The 11,473-nt window shown below is 38.0% G+C and overlaps 1 non-coding gene across 1 annotated transcript; it reads left to right on the forward strand.

Annotated features, from left to right (window-relative positions):
• The first annotated feature begins 10,660 nt into the window (after window positions 1-10,660).
• LOC131759067 (U6 spliceosomal RNA) lies at window positions 10,661-10,767 on the forward strand. The gene has a single exon (XR_009336396.1). It is a non-coding gene; the product is annotated as a U6 spliceosomal RNA (small nuclear RNA).
• The last annotated feature ends 706 nt before the right edge of the window (window positions 10,768-11,473 follow it).

The following is an 11,473-nucleotide window of genomic DNA, read 5'->3' on the forward strand; positions in this document are numbered from 1 at the left end:
GAGGGAACCTGAAAGTGCTGAGGGAGCCAGTAGACCAGCATAGCCTGGAATCATAGAAAGAACTTAAAGGCCCAGGGCAAATGACCAGGCTTCAGTAGTTCATGCCACCACATCACCCCTTAAAGTTGCACCTCAGTGCTCACTAGTCCAAGGAGAATACTCATCCAGATTTTCACAGCAGAGATTCACCAATTATCCAACTAACATGTAATTTTGAGTAGCTAGATGTTTTAATGTGAGGATACAGAGATGAACAAGACAGGCAGAACTTTCTGATGAAGTGACTTTTGACTTGAGCCTTGAATGGTGAGAAGGAGGCAGTACATGCAGATCTTGGGGAAGGTCTGAAGTGGGCTAGAGCTCTGTGAATGAGAAGGACAGTGGCAAGAGATGAAGTCAGAGAGGGAGGCAGAAAGGGAAGACATAGGTAGGGCCTTGTAGGCCTTGGTAGAGAGCTTAAATTTTATTCTGGAGCCAGTCATCAAGGGGAGTGACATGATCTGATTTACCCGTTAGAAAGACAATTCTGGAAGCTGTGTGAAGGCTTGACTGTAAGAGACAAAAGTGAAAACGGGGAGGCTAGTCAGGAAGCAACTTTAGTGGTTCAAATGAGAGATGACAGAAGCTGAGTTATAACAGCGGAAATAGTGAACTTCTGCTGTCTGATTTGTCACATATTTGGAAGCACAGCCGTAGGTCTTGCTCATGGATCGGATTGAGATGTGAGGCAAAGAGAGGAATGGGGACTGTTGGTTTGAGCAACTGGGGTACAGTGGCCATTACTGACACGGGGAAGGTTTGGTAGGAGATGAGTGGATTTGGGGAGAGGTGGAATCAAGAGTCTTGTCTTGGCAATGCTAAGTTTGAGATGCCAATTAGACATCCAAATGGAGACATCAAGTTGGGAGATGGATATATGAGTCCACAGCAGGACAGTTCAGGATTGGAGATCAGTCTACAGTTTATCTGCAGCATATAGATGATATTTAAGCCAAGGGGCAGGATGAGGTCATCTAGGTAGAGAGAAAGGACTCCTCTCCTCACCACCACAAGATCCTGTACCACCCTCTCTTCCCAGCCCAGAGACTCTTAGAGAGTAATAGTGGAGGGAGAAGAAATCTGAGACACTGAGCATCCTGTAAAAAAAAACCACACATTTATCCAAGTGGATGTTTAAAGTTATTTTACTGGATTACATTTACAGGTTTAGATTAAAATTTTGATTTTCTTTTACTTATGACACAGTAAATGAGGGCTTAACAGATCAGCCCTAGAGAAAAATAAATTTCATTTTCTTTGATCACCTGAGTATAGTGTGAATAAACCTGAGATATATAATCTTCATATATAATTTTAAGCCTAGCAGTTCTTATGATAAACAAATACTTGTTCTTGTTACTCTTCTAAAATGAAATTCATGGATGATAAAACTGACCTAACATGGTTTCAAAAAATCAAGATAATATTTAATGTCATATCTAAGAGAAATGGAAGTAACTTATAATAACATGTATTTCAATATATCAATGCTTGGGCACAACTACACTAGAAAACATGAAGTAGTCAGATGCTTACATCTATATATAGACTCACCGTAAATGTGATAGCCACAAATGAAGATGTGTTTTTGGCAACTCAGATACCCCAAGCAGCATCCACCATCAGTGTTAAGATTCTCGAAAATGGCAAACAACTTTTGTAAAGTTCTGAACAAAACTAAGTACATACTTCCCTGAATTTACACAACACTTCCATTCCTGTAAAATGTCTGCTTAAATGCTTATCCAAGTTTCCCACTTACATGAAGTTCTTGGGGGACATTTAAAAGATGTGCCGAACATGAAACAAACTTTTATTAAGCAAGACTGTCCATGCGTTGTAGAACATCTAGCCTCCCTGGCCCTGCCCAATGAGAGCCAGTAGTACTCCTAGTCCTTGTGACAATCAAAAATATACTCACAAATTTGCAAATATCCCTAGGGAGCAGTACTACTCCCCTTGAGGACCACTTTTTAAGTGATATAAGACTATTTTTTTTAGTTAATAGAGAGCCAATGAAAAATTGTAAATAGCAAGGTGTTCACACACCAGTGTTTTGGAAGACAGCCCCCAATGGCATTGTACAGATTGAAACAGGTAGAAGTTAGTGGTTAAGAGTTCCTTTAGGTAGCTGTTGCAATATTTTGGACAATAGATGATAAAAGCCTAGATTAAGATCATAGCATTATGAAGGTAGAAGAAGAATCATAATCTGGAGACAGTCCAAAGCAAAATGAAAAAATTTGAAGGTCAATTATACATAGATTGGGGAAGAGAGAGAAATACAGAATGGCTCTGAGCTTTCTAATTTGGAAGATCAGGTAAGTGATAATGCCATTAGCCATGTTAATGAATACAGGAAGAGAAACAGATTGGAAGCACAAAGGGTAGAAGCTAAATTCAATTTCATTTCATGAATATACAGCTTGAAGAAGCTGCAAGACTTTTTTTTTGTGTGTGTGTGTGGTACGTGGGCCTCTCACTGTTCTGGCCTCTCCCGTTGCGGAGCACAGGCTCCGGACGCGCAGGCTCAGCGGCCATGGCTCACGGGCCCAGCCGCTCCGCGGCACGTGGGATCTTCCCGGACCGGGGCACGAACCCGCGTCCCCTGCATCGGCAGGCGGACTCTCAACCAGTGCGCCACCAGGGAAGCCCTGCAAGACATTTTTTGCTTTCATCCAATTTACTACCATTAGTTCATTCAACAAATATGTATTGAGTACCAACTATGTGCCTGTCACTGGATTTGTAGCATAAGACAGTCATGGTCTCTGCCCTCAAAAATTTACTATCTAATGAGAGAAAAAGACATTTCAACTAATAATTACACACATAATCATCTAATTATAATTATAGTTAGTGCAGTTGTGATACATATACCAAAGAGTTTGGCATCCAGTGAAAAGTTGACCTAATTAGGGTGGGCAGTAAGGAGATGCTTGCCATCCCTGCCAGAGAGGCTCTAGCAATGTTTATGCCCTCCAGCTTCTTTTTTTTTTTGCGCTACACGGGCCTCTCACTGTTGTGGCCTCTCCCGTTGCGGAGCACAGGCTCCGGGCGCACAGGCTCAGGGGCCATGGTTCACGGGCCCAGCCGCTCTGTGACATGTGGGATCTTCCCGGACCGGGGCACGAACCCATGTCCCCTGCATTGGCAGGTGGACTCTCAACCACTGCGCCACCAGGGAAGCCCCCCTCCAGCTTCTTAACCATGCTTCTTTACATCACTCTTCATTGCCAGAGTGTGACACTGGTTGAGAATTATTGAGATGACCTATTGTACAGTTTCCTTAGCTATTGTCTTCTTGTGGTCTCTGAGCCAGCCTTGCAACCTTTATTACCCATCATGGCTTTCATGTGAGAATACCCACAACTAAACTCATTGGAGAAAAATAAAATAAATCATTTTTCCTGATCCAAATCTGACTTTTTCTTACCAAACACCACTTAACTTTGGGTTGGAGCCGTGAGAGCAACTTTTTGAAGTCTCATAGTCATATATGTAGCTGGCTTCTCACACCTTTGTCCCTCTGGCAGATAATTGTCAGGTACATTTGGGGATGTCTACCTGCCTCTCAAAATCACCTCTCCCACCATCCCCAGGAAACTCCACCTCCACTTTCCCGATTCATATGGGCAGCCCACAAGGAAGCTGGTTCATAAAAATCGAACAGGTTCTCAGCCAGAATCCTTGTGAGTGTTTGTGGCAGCACACAGGAACAGTGAGAGGATCACACCTGACACTCCCTAGACCCCCAAAGGGAATCAATCCCAAGGGAATCCTCACACCTGTGAAGAAAGGCTGTTGCAGCAGTCTCTCAAGTGAGCAAAGTTTCTGTTATAATCAGAATAAAAAGGGGAGGTGTAACGTAAACTTTGATGAGTTATAAGACTCTGTGGATGAAATAAGTTTCTATTTAAAATCTGGCCATCTGATGTTCATAACATTTCTCTTCAGTCAGTATTGACGTGGCCAGAAGTCATGGCATCAACACAGGGAAAATGTGAAAGATTTTCCCCGTTTTACAATTTTCGCTGCAAAACTATGTTTTGTTGTTGTTTGTTTGTTTGTTTGTTTTTAGATGTTGGGGGTAGGAGTTTATTAGTTAATTTATTTATTTTTGCTGTGTTGCATCTTCGTTTCTGTGCGAGGGCTTTCTCTAGTTGTGGCAAGCGGGGGCCACTCTTCATCGCGGTACGCGGGCCTCTCACTATTGCAGCCTCTCTTGTTGCGGAGCACAGGCTCCAGACACACAGGCTCAGCAGTTGTGGCTCACGGGCCTAGCCGCTCCGTGGCATGTGGGATCTTCCCGGACCAGGGCACAAAGCCGTGTCCCCCGCGTTAGCAGGCAGATTCTCAACCACTGCGCCACCAGGGAAGCCCAAAACTATGTTTTAAATGTAATTTTAATGTAGGTCACTACTACTTCCTTTTTTAAAAAATTTATTTATCTTTGGCTGCGTTATCTTCGTTGCTGCGCGCAGGCTTTTCTCTAGTTGCGGCGAGCGGGGGCTACTCTTCGCTGTGGTGCGTGGGCTGTTCATTGCGGTGGCTTCTCTTGTTGCAGAGCACAGGCTCTAGGCGCACGGACTTCAGTAGTTGTGGCTCACAGGCTCGGTAGTTGTGGCTCGCGGGCTCTAGAGCACAGGCTCGGTAGTTGTGGCGCACAGGCTCAGCTGCTCCATGGCATGTGAGATCCTCCCGGACCAGGGCTCAAACCCATGTCCCCTGCATTGGCAGGCGGATTCTTAACCACTGCACCACCAGGGAAGCCCCCCCACTACTACTTTCTAACTCACAATTTGAAAGATCAGTGTTTATGTGAACTTCTGAAAGTTGCCCCAGACCCAAACCACACACACACACATACACACACACATCCTACTTTGTTTTAATAGAACAAATCTAGAATATTATAATACAGTGCAAATAAAAATTTTAACATCTATCTATCTTTTAAAGACATCTTCTCAGTTCTAAAAGATCATGAATTCATAAAGCCCCAGTCATTCTCCAAACACATGGTAGCTCTGTTAAGAAAACCTAGGTAATATGAAATCTTAATTAATTAAATAGAGGTGCTTCCAGAGATGAAGAGGGCAGTTTTGCCTCTGTAATATACCATGTTAGTGTCATCCTTGACAATCTGAACACTGTAGACACAGGCATCTCTATGTAGAAGATAGTATCTATGGGGACTTCCCTGGCAATCCAGTGGTTAAGACTCCACACTTCCACTGCAGGGTCACGGGTTTGATCCCTGGTCAGGGAACTAAGATCCCACATGCTGTGTGGTGCAAACTAAGACAGAACAAAAAAGAAGTAGTGTCTATGGAATATCTATAGGAGAGTAATTCATTTGTGCTGATTGTCTAACTAGAACATTGTAAAAAATTAAGTACCAAAATACACCAACTATTTTAAACAAATAGAAATAATATAATGTATATGCACACATTATTATTGTTTTAATTACAGTTCCAATGAAGATTAAATCAGTTGCATTTCTGATGTTAGGTGTGCCTTTTAAAAAAATATTATTTCTCTTTCAGTTACAATGAGGACTGTGGAAATATTGAACTATCTTAATAATTGGGGTCAGAAAAGAGCTGATGTTAGATTGAAATCCTTGGGTATATATTCAAACAAAATATATATAAATAATGAAGTCTCACTTAGCTATAATCTCCTTGGGAGCCTCTTTTCCAATTCAGAAATGAGAACCTGGAAAACACAAGCTGATGCAATATTCTGAAAAATCCTCCAGGGAAAAGAACATCTACAAAACAAGCATAGCAAATGAATTGTGTTCAAGACTTTAAACCAAAATGTTAATGCTAAAAGAGCAATATAGGATCATGAAAGTAAAATTATTTCACATTATCACTTTAAACCATTCTCTCTGGGGACTTCAGTAATTACTTTCAAGAATATATTCATTACAGGAAAATTGAAAGCTATAGTTATATTGTCTTGGTTTTTAATAAAAGTATTGCTTTTATAGTAGCATTGGACTTAATAAAAGAAATGAAACTAACCTCCCCAAACCAAAAGCATGGTATTATTTAAAAAGCTCCCTCTTTGGTTACACTGACCTGAAAAATAATAAGGCAAGCTTAATGTTCATGATAAACCCCATGGGATTGAGAATATTTTTATGAATATGAATATGAAAGTTTCTATGAGAAACATTTGCATTTTGCCACTGCATAAAAAACAAAGCAAGTTACAAATGAGGTAGAGAGAACTTAATTAAAATCATTTTACCAAATTTTAATTCTTGAGTACCTACCAAACCATTGTGATAATATTCTTATTGACTAGTTAACATGGAAAAAAACTTTTTAATTTTCAATTTTAAGTAGATTTTTGAAAGTATAAATGATCCTCACCCTAATCTCCCTAAGTTTATAGTTTAAAATGATAATATATGATAATTAGGATATCTTCTGAGTTACTTGTAGAAAGTAATCACTTTGATTTTTTTTTTTTAATATCTTAATGTATCCAATGGAAAAAATAGTTCTGTGAATTTAGCAAGACATAAAAACTTGTTCCATAGTTGAAATTCTTATGCATGGACTTCCCTGGTGGTGCAGTGGTTAAGAATCCGCCTGCCAATGCAGGACACAGGTTTGATCCCTGGTCTGCGAAGATCCCACATGCCGCAGAGCAACTTAGCCCTTATGCCACAACTACTGAGCCTGCTCCCTAGAGCCCATGAGCCACAACTGCTGAGACCACATGTCACAACCACTGAAGCCTGCGCACCTAGAGTCTGTGCTTTGCAACAAGAGAAGCCACCGCAGTGAGAAGCCTGCGCACAGCAACGAAGAGTAGCCCCCTCTCAGTGCAACTAGAGAAAGCCTGCGTGCAGCAACAAAGACCCAACGCAGCCAAAAAAAAAAGAAGAATAAAAAATATATATTCGTATGCATTATTCAGTACTTATATACTATTTTTTGCACTAATATGTCTCACAGAGACAAAATTTAGAATCCTCGATAGAACAGGAAGAACTCTTATATGTTACCTAATATTAAGGTAGATAAAATAATGATCCCCCAAAGCTGTCCGTGTCCTAATTCCCAAAACCTGTGAATAAATTAGGTTACATGGCAAAAGGGAATTAAGGAATAAGGTTGCAGATACAATTAAGGTTGCTAATCAGATGGATGTGTAGTGTGGAGGTTATCCTGCAGTATCTAGGTGGGCCCAGTGTAATCACAAGGGTGCTAGGAGTAGGAGAGGGAAGCAGAAGAGTTAGAATCAGGGAGAGATTTGAAGATGCTATGCTGCTGGCTTTGAAGATGGAGGAAGGGGCCACAAACAATGCAGGCAGCTTCCAGAAGAAGGAAAAGGCAAGGAAATGGATTCTCCTCTAGAGCCTCCAGAAGGAATGCAGTCCTGCTAGCAGCTTGACTTTAGCCCAGTGAGACCCATTTTGGACTTCAGACCTCCAGTACTGTAAGAAAATAACTTTGTGTTGTTTGTTGTAAACCAGTATGTTTGTGGTAATTTGTTATAGCACCAATAAAAAATTAACATGCCTGATTTTACAAACAAGGAAATAAAAAGTTAAAGTGACACTAATTTTCTAATTATTGGAAAAATCTTGGTTAATATAAAGGGCTTCTTATTTTTAGGCCTACGGGCTAAGCCACTTATATTTACAAATAATGAAAATTAATACAGGACTAAGGAAAAATTAAAACAAAAATATAGCACAAACAATGGAAGGGTTGTACTACTATAAATAAAATGAATAAAAGATGGTAGGTAACTATCATACTGTCCAACAGTACTGTGGAGAGTTACGGCAGGTAACCCTAAGAACTGGATAATCAGTTCTTTTAACCTTAGAGTATAATTTTTTATGGTTGTACCTGACATTTTTGGAATTTCTAGAGCCACACAAATGAGTGACCACAATAATGATACCATAAAATAAAGCTTTTACTTATGAGAAGCTACGAAACTTATGAGAAGATTATGCAACCCAGTGTATAATTTCCTTTCCACACAAAGTTTGGACAGAACAACTTCTCATATCAGTGAAAAGCAAAGTTTAAGCAGAGAGAATCTAATGTGTTGTTTTTCACATCATGTCTTTTTCTGGTGTAGAGCGGGTATGAAGTATTAGGCTTTAAAAGAGTGTTGAGAGATTTACAGTCAAGATGACACTGTAAGTTCAGGTTTTCATGTGCCCACCCAGCACACACACAAAATCAGTAACATATATTGTATAACATTAAGAGAGAAAGCCAAAAAAGACCTGTCAGACTCAAATGTAAGATAAATCTCCATGCATAAGAAGCAGAAGAGAAACATCACAAGCTCTGCTGGACTCTAAATCCAAAAATAAGAATTGGTGGCTGGAATTTGCTTTCTGAAGATGGAGGATGCTTTCTGAAGGCTAACAGGGGCAAACAATATGCCATGCAAGGTGGAGGACTGCAACCATATCCACCGATCCAAGCTAGATTTGGGGTGGAGCTCACCTCCAAAAAGGCAAATGGAAAACCACTGTTGTATCTACTGCTTTGTATAGTATATACGGAGCTTCAGGCCTAGGCAAAGGAAACAGTAGGCACAGCTCCTCGAATGTGAAGAAAAGCAAGTCATTAGCTGGCTTGATGAACCAATCCGCAATACTGCCAAATCAACAGGTAGTGAGGACTACAAACTAATATTATAAAACCTGATTTTGGCCTGAGGATCTGGGCAGAGGCAACAATACAACCACCAGAGAAGCAGGGGTGAGCACAGAGGTAGAGAAAGTAAGAGAGAAATGCAAAGTAAAAGTTCAAAATATATATATTTCCAAGGAGAACAGCAATAAAATCAACAGAGGAATCCATCCCAGATGAAATTAGAGAATAGTTTAACGAAGATATTAAAATAAATATTTAGCAAGTTCATTGATATAAATGAATAAAATAATTTGCTTTTAAAAAATAAAAAGAAATTTGAAACAAGAGAGAAAAAAGAAAAAAGATAAATATGAGAATTGTAGAATTTATAGAAGTTAAAAATAAAGCTATTGAGATTTTAAAAACTCAATAAATGGAATAAAACTCTAGATAGTATTAATGGATACAAAGAGAGAATTAGCAAACTTAAAGATAATATTGAGATATTCACTCCCAAAATAGAACTTTGGGACAAAGAGATTTATTTAAAAGAAAGAGATATAAATAAAAATAAATTTTTTTTAAAAAGGGACTTCCCTGGTGGTCCAGTGGTTAAGACTCCATGCTTCCACTGCAGGGGGCGTGGGTTTGATCCCTGGTCTGGGAACTAAGATCCCACATGCGGCACGGTGTGGCCAATAAACAAATAAAGATAAATAAATAATAAAAATAAAAATATAATTAGGCACAGAAAGCAACTGAAAAAAAGAAGCAAATAGATCTCTCCTACATTGTTAGTAGGAATGTAAAATTGGACAACCACTTTGGAAAATACCTTTGCAATTTTTTATAAAGTAAAACAAACACTTCTTGTATGAACCAGCAATCACATTCCTAAATATTGACCTAAGAGAAATAAAAGCATATGCTGATGCAAATTTTTATAGGAGGAAGTTTATAGAAGATCTATTCATAATAGCCCCCAAACTGGAAACAACTCAAATATTTATCAACTGGTGAATGGCGAATGAATAAATAAATTGCAAAACATCCATACAGTGGAATACAACTCGGCAATAAAAAGACACAAAGTACTATTACATGAAATAATATAAATGCACCTCCAAAACCCATCATACTAAGTGATAGAAATCAAATTAAAATTCTGTAGAATTCCATTTATGTAACATTCTGAAAGGCAATTTCATAGAGACAGTAACCAGATCATTGTCAGAGACTGGAGATGGGGGAGGGGTTGCATAACAAGGGGCATGAAAGAACTTTGGGGTTTAATGAGAATGTTCTATATTACTGAGCTGTACACATAAAAAGATTGAATTTCACTGTGTGTAAAATATACCTCAATGAACCTGAATTTTTTAAAAAGAATAAATAAAAAATATTAAAAGCTACCAGAGAGAGAAGAGGAACACATTTTAACCTATAGCAGGCCTCTCATCAATAATAATAGGCAACAGAGGCAATGAAGTGATAGCTTTAAAGCACTGAGGAAAAGAATAATTGTTAACCTAAAATTTTATATACAGTCAAACTATCATTCAAGAATAAAACAAAATAATTACATTTTCAGATACACAAAGACTGAGAGAGAATACTACTTATGGACTGTCAGGGAAAGAAATAGTGAAGGATGTCTTTCACCAATAAGTAAAATAAACTAGAAGATGCATGAGACTTTTTTAAATGGTGTATTACAAATTAACAAACTGATGGTTGCCAAAGGGGAAAGGGGGAGAGGAAGGGATAAGTTAGGAATATGGGATGAACAAATACACACTACTATAAATAAAATAGGTAAGCAACAAGGATTTACTATATAACACAGGGAACAATATTCAATATCTTGTAATAACCCAGAATGGAAAATAATCTGAAATAGATTTATATATATAAAAGTGAATCACTTTGCTGTACACCTGAAACTAATACAATATTGTAAATCAACTACAATTTAAAAAATTAATGAAGTGCTCACTTCAGCAACACATATACTAAAATTGGAACAATACAGAGAAGATTAGCATGGCTCCTGCACAAGGATGACACACAAATTCATGAAGCATTCCATATTTTTTTTTAATTAGTGAAACTAAAGTTAGTACTGACTATAAAAAAAAAACTGCTTTTGTATTAAAAAAAAGTCAAACAATCATGAAATTGGAGAGTACAATAATGGATAACTGAAGCATACTAAGATCATTTTACGTTTGAAAAATAAAAAAACAGATAACTTAAAATCTGTAAGAAATATTTATAGTTAAATATTATGCTGAAAAAATAAGGATTATAACTAATAGACAAAATATATAATAAGTAATAAATGACTCAGCAGACAAAAAGTGGTGAATAGAAAACTTTTGGACCAAGAGAAGGCAGAAAACAAAAAAATTAAGCAATAGGAAAAGAATGGTAAGCATAAAATATAAAATAAGACTGTTAAAGTCATTGCAGATATACCAGAAATAGTAATCAGTGAGATTATGAGGTTGAATAAAGCAACAAATCTTGCTCTATGTTGCTAGCAATGCACTAAACTAAAAGACCACACACAAAAGCTGAAAATAAAAGATAAAGATATCTTATGTAAATACTAGCCAAAGAAAGTTATTTTAGTGATATAAGATTTGGAAAAAGTCAAATTTCAAAACACACAAAAAAGAACAATTCAATAGAATGAGAAGAGAAAAACACAGACTTGGAGAAAATATTTGCAAAAGACACATCTGATAACAGACTATTATCCAAAATACACAAAGGACTCTTAAAACTTAGTAATAACC

Source organism: Kogia breviceps, chromosome 6, assembly GCF_026419965.1.
Source record: "Kogia breviceps isolate mKogBre1 chromosome 6, mKogBre1 haplotype 1, whole genome shotgun sequence".
Lineage (NCBI taxonomy): Eukaryota > Metazoa > Chordata > Mammalia > Artiodactyla > Physeteridae > Kogia > Kogia breviceps.